This window comes from Temnothorax curvispinosus, unplaced genomic scaffold, assembly GCF_003070985.1.
Source record: "Temnothorax curvispinosus isolate PA1 unplaced genomic scaffold, ASM307098v1 QBEX01014901.1, whole genome shotgun sequence".
In the NCBI taxonomy this organism is placed as follows: domain Eukaryota; kingdom Metazoa; phylum Arthropoda; class Insecta; order Hymenoptera; family Formicidae; genus Temnothorax; species Temnothorax curvispinosus.
This window is the reverse complement of record NW_020224681.1, coordinates 6,053-20,757: the sequence shown is the minus strand read 5'-3', so window position 1 is coordinate 20,757 and position 14,705 is coordinate 6,053.

The following is a 14,705-nucleotide window of genomic DNA, read 5'->3' as shown; positions in this document are numbered from 1 at the left end:
TCGGGAGGAGAATGTTGGATACGGGACGAAGCGTGGTGGCACGCGGCTCTCGTCGTCGCGTCGGTGGAACCGCGCGATGACCAGTTGTCACCTGCCGCCACGGCAATTGTCAGCTTATGCGAAACGAGCTATTGCAGTGCGCGCGAGCTGCGCTTCACAAGCTACTCTAATAAACACGTCGTAAACCGACGTATTATACACGTATACGGGGGTGCCAACGACACGGTAGAGCACGGCATAATAATAAACGCGATAAGCCATCTCTGAACACTATGACCAATAACCTCCTGAAATTTGACACTACATTTATAATAAAAATTGTTTCTCTGTGCGTAGAAAATTTATCGCTTCAAAATTTAAATACAGCAAAACTTGTACTAACTTTATTTAACTGATTTTTTGACTATCCAATTTACAGTATTATTTCTCTCTTCTTTTCATTTAAGAAACTAAATAAGTATTTTATATTCCTGTTAGTTTACATTTTACAAAATATCTGTTATATTTTTTTAATTCCAATATTAATAACCTAATCTAATTCCATAAAATTGTAAAAATATTATGTACGCAACTAATACGACTAGTTGAAATGTAGACTAAAGAGACCACTGAAAGATTTGCAAACAATTGAACGAAATTGTACACGTCCATTACAAAGATTTATGAGAGATAAACAAGAAGCGGACAGGTAAGAAATAAAATTAACGCATCGTAGTTTCAGACACTCATGAGACTCCCACGACGAAACGTAAAAAAATAATAAAAGCTGAAACTGCGCTTTCTTATCTTCCGGCACGCACAACAAAGTTACGGCAAGCGACTTTAAATTTTTCCTGTAGCTCCCGTTGTTCGCCAAGACGACATAGTCGCTATATTTGGATTTTTTAAACGATACCTCTTTCCTTTTTTTTTATTTTCTCTCTCTCTCTCTCTCTCTCTCTCTCTCTCTCTCTCTCTCTCGTGACAACATTGCAAGCACATACAGTCGCGACTTAGCGCGGTCAACCATAATCATTTGCCGTCGTGCGGACGAGGGGATTGGAACCGCCGTTCGAAACTAACGAGTGTCATGCTCTAACCGCCGCTTGCTCGCTCACAGAAACGACTCGGAACACCGAGAGGGCGGAAGGAGACGGGCGGAATTGCGAGGGGGTGGACTGGTAGAGATACGGGAGTTTAAATAACTCCAGTACCGGGATGGAGATAAGGAAGCCGAACCAAGTAAACGGAATGAGAGAGAGAGAGGGGGAGAGGAGAAGTTGTAGAGCGCGCGAAGTTAGCGTGTTCGTAAGCACTATTGTTTCGCTTATTGCACCAATCGCTTTGGATTTCGGCATAAGCGTCTGCTTTTCTCCCTCTATAGTATCTCCCTCCTCTCTGCATCTTGACTATACGCGACTGCTTTCTTAGCCCTTCGTTAGGTATGCACGAGGCGGTGCATCGAGAAACTGCATTTAACTCGGCCGCCCGCCGAAATAGTGTTCCGTCCTTTGATTTAGGGGAGAAGTCGCCGCTCGCCCATGCTCCCCTCTGTCTAGTTTTCCCCTTCGTTCACGCATACCACGAGGGAGCACTTCAAGGAATGGGAGACTAATTGAACTGCATACATGCATTATAAAAGCGCAATATCAACAAAGAAACTCGTAAGCTAATCGTAGTTAATCACAAGGCTTTAAAGATAACGAAATAAAATTTGAAACTTTTTGTCTCAAGAAAAGTGGGATTACCGCTTGCTCACCGTATTCTAGTAACACCGACGCTGTTCTATTTAATGTTGCAGTTTACAAAGTGGAGGCAAATACGTACCGTCTCTTTCAGTGAAAACGACTTATTCACGCGAATTCGACGCATGGGTTATAAATAAGCTTATACACGTGGCGATAATTCGCGCGCGCTTATTGTCGTACAATCGAAAACAACGTGAATGAATAGCAACATCTGGAAAAAGCCATTGGAAAAAGGTGCTATCGCGTAGCGCATCGGCAAATATGTATGTATCGGCAGGCGTGAGCGGCGTGGCAACGTTTAATTAGCGGCGGACACTTTACAGCGCCGCAGCGCCTGCAAATCTATCGAACGTTAGCGGCCGGATATCCGATGTATCGCAACAGACGCACCATAGAACTACGCATGAGACCGCAGTAACGTTGCACCGACCGTACTTGCATCATATGTATGTATATGCATATATGTGTTTTCGCGATTTGCCCGAAACGCAAATCCCTCGTTTTCTCCGGCAAGCGGAAATCCAACGCGCATTTCGATATCCACCGATCTCGCGGCACGCTTGTTTGAACAGCCCGCACTTAGAGCCCCATCGAATTTAATTCGGCAGCATTATCGGGCGAGTGCGTTTCGCAGCAGAGAAACGAGATGATTAATGAAAGATAAAGCGCGAAAGCATGCTCAATGGCGAGCAGCCTGCGGTTAGCATAATCGGCAATATACTTCAAATACGATCGTAAACGCGTGATGGATGTACGACAATGATAAATAGGAGTGAGTCTGAAATATTTCAAATTCTTGTGATATGTTTAATTAACTTAATATACAAACGCTCAAATTAAAGTCTGACCAATTAATTTACTTTTTAAAAATTAAAAATAAGTAAAATTGAAATAAAAGGCAAACTTGATTTGAGATATGTCAATCTTTTTTCGAAAAAGAAAAAGAGAGAAAGAAATTTTTAAGAAAGAATATATTTGATTGGCTTTTTAAGAATAAAATTGAGACTCGAAAATACTCACTGAGCTGTAGTGTAAGGCTAACTATAGCTAAGTAATTATTATATTTCTCTTATAGTTTTACGAAGAATTTGAAATAAAGATTTGAAAATTCCTATATATATATATATATGTATATATTCTTTCCTAAATAAAAATAGATATCTTAATTATTAAAATATCTAATGTTAAAAATTAAGAAGCTTGCGACACACATATACAAATAATGAACTTTTACAAAGTTTCTCTTGGACACAAAGTTCCGCGTAAAAACATTAGTATAGAGAAAACACAATGGTCGTGTCAACACTCTTGTGCCTACATTTATTTCTATTCAACATATCAACATGCGCTATTCGCGTCCGTAAATCATTAAGGAAAAGGTATTTCGCTCGACTGTCGACGAAAGAGTAAGGGGATTGTTCTGCGACGGACAGCGGAAAGTGATGCCGAAAGTTGGATCGTCGGAGTTAGAAAACAGTCGTTAAAGCCAAAGAGAAGCAAGCTTCTTACGTCCAGTCGGCAAGGGACGACGAGGAAGGAAAGATGACGGTAAACGAAGAACGAGAGAAAGGAGTTATCAACTTCGATCTCTGATTTCTTTGCAAGTAATCGCTTTTCACCACGCGGTGACGCGGATTGATATGACAAATTGTCGCTATTCCGCGAAATAGAAATTTTCGTCGGATGCGTGAACGCAACCCGGCACAAGACCTATGTATGTTATTTACAGCGGGTTTCTTGTGGGCGCAAATATAAAAAAGAAAAGGAAAGGGTAACGCCCGTTTTCCCGGCAAGGTATAGGCCTCCACCATAATCGAGGACAAAATTTACGAAAGGTCAGCGATTGCGAAGTCGCTGATATATATCTACGAGTATTAGCACTTTGGGGAGTCCGTATGGTACCGTACGTTATACGGGGAGACCTTTTGAGGTTCGCCTTTCGTGTCTAATACGATAGCGGTATATTATCAGGCTCAGTGAGTCATACATTTTCCGCAGCAATGATTCATAACGGTGTAAATTTCAATTCCAGATGCTGAAGCCTTTTCCCTGTGAGACAACGTATACGGGCCGGCGCGATCTCGTGAAATTAAAATGATTCTTCAAAGAAATCGTTCGAAATTGTGTCTGTCACGAATTGCGATCCTGCGAATAATCATCAGAATGGAACAACTGATCAAGAGTGATAGTGTAAGATAACTCAAATTATTTGTCGTAATAAAAATTACATTTCTTCTACCTGAAAAATTTGTCGCGTAATTCAGTCGACATTGTAACCGTCGGGTGTCCAGTAATGCGCTACGCGATTAACATACGTAAACGAGCGTCACGTAACTAATTTTACGACAAAAGGAACACAGCACCGTGCTGCAGCACTAAAGCAGCAACGGCTACTGCCACGCAGTATACACGAAGTTTGCAGTGCAACCTCTCCTCACCGAAACCAACGAAACGGTAATACTACTTCAGAGCGTGAGGAGAAAAAAAAAGCAACGCGACACTCGCGAGTCCACTCGCGGCGCGGCGGTTCGGTATAGTTACGCTCGCGTAATAACGTTTAATTAAGATAAAAGCAGAGCTTTGAAGAAAATATTACCCAATTTCCATCTGTAAACAAAGACGTGATTTTTTTCAGAGGCGGAAACGCTGATATTGCGTATCGATCTATAAAGTCTTTTAATTAAGAAATACCGCGTATAAAATTTTATAGGTTTTTTTAAACAAATATAAATACTATTTTAAAATATGCGCAGATATCAAGCATAATATAATTTGCAAATTAGATATAGATGAAAGAATTTTGGTATTCCATTTTCGTAAGCAAATATTTACTTATTTATAAATAAAATAAAAAGGAAAACATTTCAAATATTTCCTAAAATAATGGTCTTATTAGAATATCGAATATACTAATCCTCAATTTTTCGATTAAATAAAATCACACTAAATTTTATCGTGCGGTCTAGAAAAATTTTCAGTGACAAAGTTTTCTCTCACATCAGCTGTATCTTCATCAAAATTATTTATAGCCATTGAAAGCTACAACATCATTGACATTAATGTACAAACAAAAGCGCGGAAGATTAAAGTTCATTATTCATCACCGCGCAGCCAACGATGGCATATATTATCGTTAATCATGGATGAATATTGACAGAATTTTTTAAGGACGATTACATTTAACGAACAAGAATAAATATCGTTAACGCACGTAGCGAGAGAGATAATCTTTTAGCTAGTCTTCGTTTCTGCTTTCATAAATGGAAACAACATTGTTAATTTTTACGTACATTCTAATCAAAATATAGATCTATGGAATTACAATCAGAAGCTTATTGAGCTATGCATATATCCGTATCGCGGCATCCTGTATCGACACTATCGACGATCCTCCCTCTTTAAACCCACCCTAATGCAATTCTGTTGGCAACATCGCGCTTTTGTGTTTCGACGAGATAGTCGCATCCGGAATTTCGTGTGTAAACGCGACTAACACACAGGCTTCCCAATCGTCGTGCACCGCAGAACGATACAATGGACAATTTGTCAACGAACCTAACCGATGCCAGAATCTGCTCAACGGTCTTTGCGAGCTCCGCCATACTGATGTCGGCAACCCAACGTGAGAATTAATTTCACACTAAGGGCAAATCTAATGACTTTATCAATATCTCTCCCACCAATGGACCCCTCCTTCGTTCATCAATTCAATAATTAACAATTGCGTAAAGAATTTTTATTACGCTAAGCCATTAAGTTAAATTATTAACTTAATACTATGAGTCATTAAATTAATATTAAACAAAATTATTTATAAATTCTCTTTGTCTCATTCGCAATCAAATAACACCGAAAAATCTTGCGACATGTCCCGCATCATTATGGACTGATCATCATTGTACAAAATATTAATTATAAATAATAATATATTATAAATTTGGTTATATGTGGTGATATATAAAACTGTAAAAAGTGACCGAGTTTGAGAATTGCCGACTCTACGTTGTAACATTGATACACGGAATGACGTAATACACGTCAGCAAAGCGTCCGAAAGCTAGATTCGACCGATTTCATTTTCATGATTTATGAACGATTCGCGAACATGGACGCCAGCTCGTAAATCTAAACATCCGTCGAACGAACGGGTGTTAACGAACCGCTATCCGGCACGGTAAAAATATCGCGCGGTTTCGCGGCCTCGATGATGCCTTACTTTTCGTTCGCGCGATCTCGTTGAATCGATGGAGTGACAGAAACGTCGGGACGACGCGACGGTATCGTTGAACGATATTTAAATAGCTTAATCGACAGACGCGAAAACTATTTCGGTACGATTCAAATATCCGCGACCATAACGGCAATTCATGATACCTCGCGCGCGAGCGAGTGCAGTTACCCAAAATGCCTGTACGCAATCGAAACAATAGCCCAATCGCGATTGCTAGTTTCGGTAGCCTGCAATTTCCATTTAACGCAGTTGTCTGTAAGCCGAATGTAATTCCGCGAACGTGCGTGATTAGGTTTTGGTCCTGTACTGACACGTCTGCATTGACCACTGCCATTCGCATTCATTAACACCCGTGTTAGCGTGTAATTGTATCCATAATAGCATTATTCTGAGTTACAGCAAACATAATACACGCTGCTAAGAAAAATATCTCATGAGAAGCTCGTAAGCTTGCGAGAAAATTAAAAATTTTATCGAAATATATACGTACATAGTAAATGCATGCAAGAGAATGACAAACGAAGAAGCATCAAATTTATTATTAAATTTTATAATGGAAAATAACAGTTTTGTCATATAATTACTTTTGTCATAGAATTACGAATAGCTTATGTATTTTCAAATTTTCAGATATTAAGTTCAGCGATGACAATCGTTTAATTTTTAATGTTAAATATTTTCGTAATAACATTAATACCGAAATTTCTGTTAATATAATTTGATTCCCAGCTCTTGACAAAGAGTCTGTCATTCAAATTTGATATAGTAAAGATGAAATATACTGTGTATTTCATTTAATCCGTTAAAAGCAACAGGGTGCGATTGGCTGCACGCGCATTTCACGGCAGAAAGTCCGATTATTGGAAGATATAGCATAGAGTCGAGTTTTACACGTTTATGTATCGACTATACGATATATCACAAGTGTGGCGCACACATTTTAAAATCCTACGAGCGTTAGCTGCGTATATAGGCGAATATACAAGTCCCCGTCGACGCCACCGCCGCCATTACCGCTATCGAACTGTATGAATTAAGACTATTAAGAGAATCAATTCTAACATAATAATAAATAAATATTTCGCGACATATATTTCGCGGACTTTATGTAAAACAAGTAAAGTTACTTTCCTCCCCGTCCTTGCTACTCGTTACTTCATGTAAGTCCCGTAATCTGTGAATTTCCGAAAAGCTAATTCGGGGATTTTACATTTCTTGAAAATTCGGCAACGTCAGATAAGCTCCTCGGTCCCGAGATCATTCATCCGATCTCGAACACAGGTGCCGTTTGTTTAAATCACAAAACATTCGCGCGCGATTTAAACGCAATAAACCATGCTCCCGTGGGAGCCCATTCGTTTGAGCACGCCGCGTGCTTCAGGCTTTTCCAGGAGGAGGACTCGCACGGGGGTCAAAAAGAGTTTGAAATGGAGCGAGCCGTGACCGAGGCAGAGCTCAGCTGTCGCGCACAGGCAGTCCGTGGAGAATCATATATCGTACAGTCCTCGATGGAAATTTCGTGGTCGCGTTATCCAAGCGATAAGCGTGATTATACGTTAAATCTCTTTAAAACACGATTTTAAAGTTGTTCGAAAAACGGAACATGTAAAATTTGCAAACTTTGCATGAGTATAAGCGTAACAAGTTTACGGATAATGGAATATATTCATGTACTGTGGTTAAACTTACGTAATCTTTTGAAAAGTACAAGTTTAGAAAATAATAAATCCAATGTGGCGAAGGTTTACGATAGTTTAACTTTATTAATTCAATCGGAAATATATACTCGAAAAAGTTTCGCTGTCCGTCTAATTTTATTTCTTTGATTTCATTGGACGCACTTTGCGATCTGTTATTAAGTTATTTGATACTGATTGTGAGATACATTTTGCATAATACACTCTCGTTATCGAGATACATTTTACATCAAACGAGATTTACTATCGAGGATAGGTTCTTTCTCACTATTGATTGCGACTGTACCGTTCTTGATTCCGCTCCTGCAGGATATACGGAAAGACCCCTCTCACGCATACATAGTTACGGGTGCGTGTTACTGGCATCCATGATCTTTATACCGGGGGGCATTAGCAACCTCCAGTGTTTCGCATAATGTTGCCTTAACGGTACATCACTTAGCGCGAATGTAACGCCAAACGAGTTCATTACACACGAATCGTTTCGTTACGCATTTTTTCTAACGAGTAATCTAATCCTTTTAGTGACGCGAGCTCATTCTATTAGCTATTAGACCATAAAAAGGAGTTACTCTGAGATCACACTTACAACTGTGACGGCAACTTTTCACAGACGATTGAACAATTAACTAATTAGCATTTTTAATTATATGCAACATAAAAAAACATTTCACGTAAATTTTGCATGCTATATCTTATCCTTTCTTTTTGACATTTCTATTCATTGCACATATTCGCATAATTTTTATACGGGCATCGCGTAAACGCTGATATGTTCAAATTTAATATCCAAACTCAAATTCAATTCTACATTTAAATAAATGCAGAATTTTTACATCTAAAATGACACAACAATTGAATAATAATAAATGACTACACCATGATCATCATGCGCGTACGTCAAATAGCGCACAATATTTCAAGCTTTTAACAACTCGAGCTCACCAGATTCGGGTTCAGAATCTGTTGTCCAATTATTTTGATGCACTGTACCGCCTGTAACGTCGACGGAAAACGGAAAACCTATCCTATACCTCTCGCTAAATTCTCACGAAGATCACTCGCACGCGAGGCAATATTCGCGTTCGGGTTTTCAATTTCCCACCCCTACAGACACGCATGCTCGGTGTACAATTGTTTTCTGTTGCTCTTTTGTAACGAGCAAAGTCTTCTGTGTTCCCCATTTCTTTTCGTTCATCCACTGTTCGCCTAGTGTGATCGTAATCAGTCCCCCATCAGTTTCTCGCAGCCAAGCAGTCCGATCAAAGAAAGTCTCTATAGAGAATGAAGATGTAGCGCACACTGCGCACACACAATGCGCGCGTATCCATGTCGGAGTAATCTTGTATGTGAATATGTGTACGTACGAAGGCACATGCAGATCGGCTTTTGTTCGCAGTGCCTTCAAAGTAATTTTCTGCGTTTGTAAGGGTCTTAAAGCTGTTTTATAAAATATTATATTCAGGAAAAAATTTTATCATAATTTCAAAAATACAAACATGGAAAAAAGATTAGCTTATACATATATAAATCGAAAATTTTAAGTAATATTTGTTGAAATAAAAAATAGAGAAATAACGATTTTCTGTAAAGATATATATAAGTTTTTCTTAATTTAGCTTAATTTTCTTTAAATTTGTAATTGTTAGTGACGGCTAGAGAGATAAAAAAAACTTATCCATTACATGTTGTTGATAAAATTATGTGTACACTTTCTCTAAATTATTCAATGTACAATTATTCGAGCGCTCCGATAAACTACCCTTTGCAAGACAACTTGTGACTCCATATTTTTCCAAATATCATGTAAATAATGATCGAAAAATATGTTCTTTATGTTAACGATATTGGCAATTTCCCGAAACAATGCCGATCTTGGTTAAATGCATGTAGTTGAACAGGTGCGGTGGAAAGATCGAAATCAACGTTTCGCGTTCGACATCGTTCTGTGCAGATAAGACAATAGATGCAATCGTGAAGATTAATTCACGATGCCCCAGTATTACGATCCTACAGAGTACAAAGCCAAAGGGTTTTGAACCAAAGGCACCCTTTGTTAACCCTAGATATCTATATCCCGTGATACAATCAAAGCTCACATCTAATAGACCCCACCACGTTTTACTGCCTCCAGTCTTTTGCTTTTTTTCAACTACTCAAATAGATTTAGCATTTATATTATTTAAACTTAAAAAATATTTAAAAGGAAAAATAATTAAACATAAACGAGTGAGACCGAGATATTAAAAAGAAATAAATTTTATTCCATGCAACAATTTTAGCGAAATGAAAAAAACATGGCGTCTGTTGAACCCTATATACGCCCTACGGTGACTACCCAAGACCTAAGGAATGATGACACGTGTGAGTCGGTATTATCCGCTCGACATTAATTATTAATAAGCATGTGACACTTTTACGCGCTATGCTTTATTTAGCAGCAAAATCGCGTCACTGTTATTACAGTGCTGTTAGAAAATTCAGCTTTACATTCGCTTGTTCGCGGTTTACCCATCATCAAGTAGGGTGAAAGTGAGAACCAGGTGTTCGACGTTCCTCGATTATTGCTGTTGCAATATCAAAAGCTTCCACATGACAAAGTAAAGCGGACAGACAATGTATTAACTTTTTATTTTAGCTTCGGCGAGTATTCATGTCGGGCGACATCTGGAACAAGCTCTCTTCTGTGTTCGTAAAAACGGATATAAACTAAACGACTTTTATAGATCGTGACAAGTATTGAATAATGCATCGCTATCTCTGTTACTTATATTGGTATCGTTGCTGCCAAACACATTAATTAAAGTCAACTGTTAAATTTAACTGATTTTTTTATTCTTCCTAACTCTTATACCTAGATATCGCAACATAAATGTAAACTTACGTAAAACTAATTACATAAAATTGTAAGAAAGAGAAAAATATTTTATAATAATAAAAGTAATTCAAAACATGATTGTTATCAAAACGCGTTCAAATATAGCGATCTTTTCACACAGAGCATTCTTTATATTTCCCATAATCTCTATAATCCTCGTCCCTTTCCGCATTCGTTTCGGATGCAACATATCGGGGTGTACGTAACTAGGGTGAACGTGAACGTCGGCCAATTAACGTTATAAGCACGTTACCGTTTAGTCATTCCGTTTTTCCAACGCGCGACCCTTAGAAATTGCTAGGGACAACATATCGTTACTGACAAGTGATATCTGTAATTCCCCTCAGTTCTTTGCGTACGCGTATTCGGTACTTAATGGTTTTATCTCTAATGGAGAAGCTATTCTGCCATAACATTTCGCATTGAGGCGTCCTTTTTATAGCGCGTAAAATTTCTCTTTCCTCTCCCCTCGATCCTGTTTATCAAACTTTCACCGACACCGTCTAATTAGAGCTGCGTTTTTGCCACGCGACATCGTTTATCCTTTAAAGATTCCCCATGGCGAAGAGAGCAGCCGTCATAAATTACAAAAACGGGTGCGCTCGTTCGCCGTCCTATTTACAGCAATAATATACGTTTAATTGCAATGTCAACGTTACAGCAAGGCACATCGTATCTTTCCCACTGAGATAATAATTACACGAGCGACAAGTAAGGGGAAGAAAGGGACGGGCAAAACCCGGACTTCCCACAATTCGCGCACGTACACAAATTCTAAAAAGAATATGACTGTATATATATGTATGTACATATCTCGTTGCAATGTCTCTCGCATACCATGAGATTAACGCCGGTGCATAAACGCGACGCTCTCTCTGAGCGAAAGACAAGCTTTTAGCACGGTTATTCCGTATCACCTTATTCTCGCGGGATGTTAGTTTTTCATTAACCGCGTCGTGGGAAGCGCGAGAGCTGCACAGGCGGGCTGCTCGATATAAAAAGTCCGCGGATAAATATGCGAGGAGCTTAACGCGACGACCAATCGGTGTGCGACAGGTCGCTGGAAAAAAACTTGTCGATATGGAAAAAAATATACAGCGCGGGAGTACACGCAATGTGTCAGTGGTTCAAAAAAATTACCGAATCGTTGCGACGAGAATAGGAAAAAAAATGCACTTCTGGCGTAGATATTATAAATAGTATAAGATCTTAAAACACGGTCTCACACAAAATGCCTGATACATGCGCCAATGAGAAATTGATTTCTTTTTTTCTCCATTTAAGAAAACTTTCTGGTGAAATCTTTGTCTTTGCATATTTATCTTGACTCTAAAGTTAGATTGAATTCTGAAACCTGTGCCACAAAGGATTGAACTTTGCGGCGTAGAATTAAGAGATAAACTTCTCAAGAAACTTGCTTTAAATAAATAATACGAAATATTTTTAAGTTTGTCCCGATAACGTCATATTTGTATAACAATTTTAAAACTCTCTTCATCCGTCGAATCTCTTTCAATACAAAAATATAAATTTTCTATTATAAATAACTGACAATAAGAAATACCAAATGAAAGAAGATCGCGAAGCTAAATCAAAATCAAACGAGGAAAGCGAACAAACAGGAACGACGTCCTTCTTTCTGATCCTAGCACTTGTAGCGATCGCGTTTCAATAAGTAATGCGGCGACACACACGGAACAGCTTACAATACTGCTTGCCATTTCAAGTTTTTGCGCGTGAATGGTAGCGCAACGACCTTGCATAAACAACACAATACATAACAGCTGTGCGTCGTGAACAACACCAAGCGCAGATAGAGACGTATTATCGTCTCAAAATATTCAATACATCATATACTTAGTGAAATTATGCCGAATATCTGGCATTTTACAATTACAAATTAATTTAAACCTTAATTGATGAGTTTTACTTCAATCTGGTAAATATGTATGTAAATCTATGTTACAAATAATATGAATTTAAATTGTTACGCGCGTATTATTTAATTTTTTCTCTATATTTCAAAATAATTCGATCAATAACTTGTCAAAACAATCATTATTTAATCGCTCTTTCCTATTGTCTTGAATTAATAAATTCCGCTATGCTATCGACGTGCAATTTCCCCTCGTTGTTGTCAGCCAACAGATGCCCCCTCGATATCGTGCCATTTTCTTCATGAAAAGTTGAGAAGGAGGGAACGAAAAGGGGGAAAGACTTTGCGAAAGATTGTTTGCCGAAGAAAAAGAGGACGCTTATAAAACTTGTATCTCAGGGACGCGACCGATCGAGAAAAGAGACGAGTTTGACGAGCCGCGTATTGGGTATGATAGAGCGCAAGGCGGATCAAAGTGAGGATATCATTTTAAAGTATGTCTTAAGATGCGGTGGAGTGAAACACACCGCAACGCCGATCGTCGACACGTGAAAGTGGAAAAGTTTCTCTTCGACACTCTGGGACACCACTTAGTGAACGCTCTGGGGTCTTAGCGGGATCATAACGATACGATGTATAACGATACCGTCGCGCGTCGGCGCCGCCGTCGTCTCTGGCTGACATTCAATCTTTCAAGTACGTCTCTTGACTACCTTGAAAGCAAGATCATGCTAAACGTACCTACTATTAGTAGCGCTAAAAATATAACCTTAGAAATAATTTATTAATACCATCATATCTGTCGCGGTTTACCTTATTTCCGCGCTATAAAGTGCCGCCGCGCCGTCGTGTTTATTTTATTATTAGATCGCGGTATTCCAGTCACCGTGATCAATCGGTGTCCCGATTGTGACAAAATATTTAATGAGGCGAGGGAGTTAAAATTCTCGTAGTCGCGAATCAAGCGCGAATTGAAGTTCATTATAAAATCTGGATACCATCGTTGTTCTTGATATAGATTCGAGAAACGATGCACACGGGCCACACAATTATATCTGACCGAATTAATTACACGGCTTTAATTATAGAATGCACGCGAGCGAGCGAATGAACGAGCGACACGTTAAGCGTCGGCGTTGAAATCCAATTTCCCGCATATTCGCGTACTTGGCCGCCCCGCGGACATCAATTTTGGGACGCCCCTTGTGCCGGCGGAGGATGCGCAAGCCTAAACCCACGTCGTCTTAATTAAATTGAAGGAAAAGGCGGTTAGAGCATACACGACTATAAACAAAATTCCCGGTCGTCCCCGCTCGGAAAGTCGACACCTGGCAAAATTTCCTCTGGCCGGTAATGACTCGTAATTACAGGGTAGAGCGTAGAAAAATGATTGCCGTGAAGAGAAAGCTCGCTCCGTGCCATCGATCCGACAGACAAGCCCTCCTCTCTCCGTTCCCCGCGCACTTCTAATCTCTATTAAGCTCCGCTCGCGAGGGAACTTTCGGGATAAAGTTTCGCGCAACTTTTATTTCGGAAAAGTTACGAGGCAGGTAGTCGTTCTGATTTAACGATTAAACCTCGCTAGGGGACACTCGTGCCGCGTATTAACGGAAACGAGTAGACGCGTGTAATGTAACGTCGCTTTTTCTCGGACCACGCTTCCCCGTTTCGATATCTTTACTGATTATCTTCTAACGATATTCTCTTACGACAGATCGGAATACGCGCGCTGAATTAACGCAACAGTATAATGAATTCCTTTCGAGAGCGCACAGTGACCTCGCGCAAACGCTAGCAGGTCCAACGTTATCCACTGCGAACTGCGAGACAGGTATAAAGGCGGAAATGCAGTTGCACGCGACGGATATAACGATGCGCTTGCTCGCTCTCAGAGGGTATTTTATTTTTACAACGCTGCTCGTACTAACGTGTGTATGCGCGCGCACGCGCTTGATACCGTACATAACGCGATTACCGCTGCCACTTAATTATATCATACAGATAAATTTTACAGCGAGGTGAGTCTGGGCGGAAGACACTTTGCGAGCGATGATTTCTATTTTAACGACGTTGAATTTTCCATTACAGAAAATCCCTCTCGCCGATTTCGTTATCAAGCATGCTCTCTCTCCCTGCATGCTTGCTGAATATAATAATCACACGGCTGCTCGAGCGCGAGAGATATGAGCGCAAATATTTATTACACGCCCGACTTGCGCTCGGCTGTTGATAACGATCACCCCCCCATTGTTCGCCGTTCACCTCAAAGAGATAACTTGACTATTCTATTGAACGG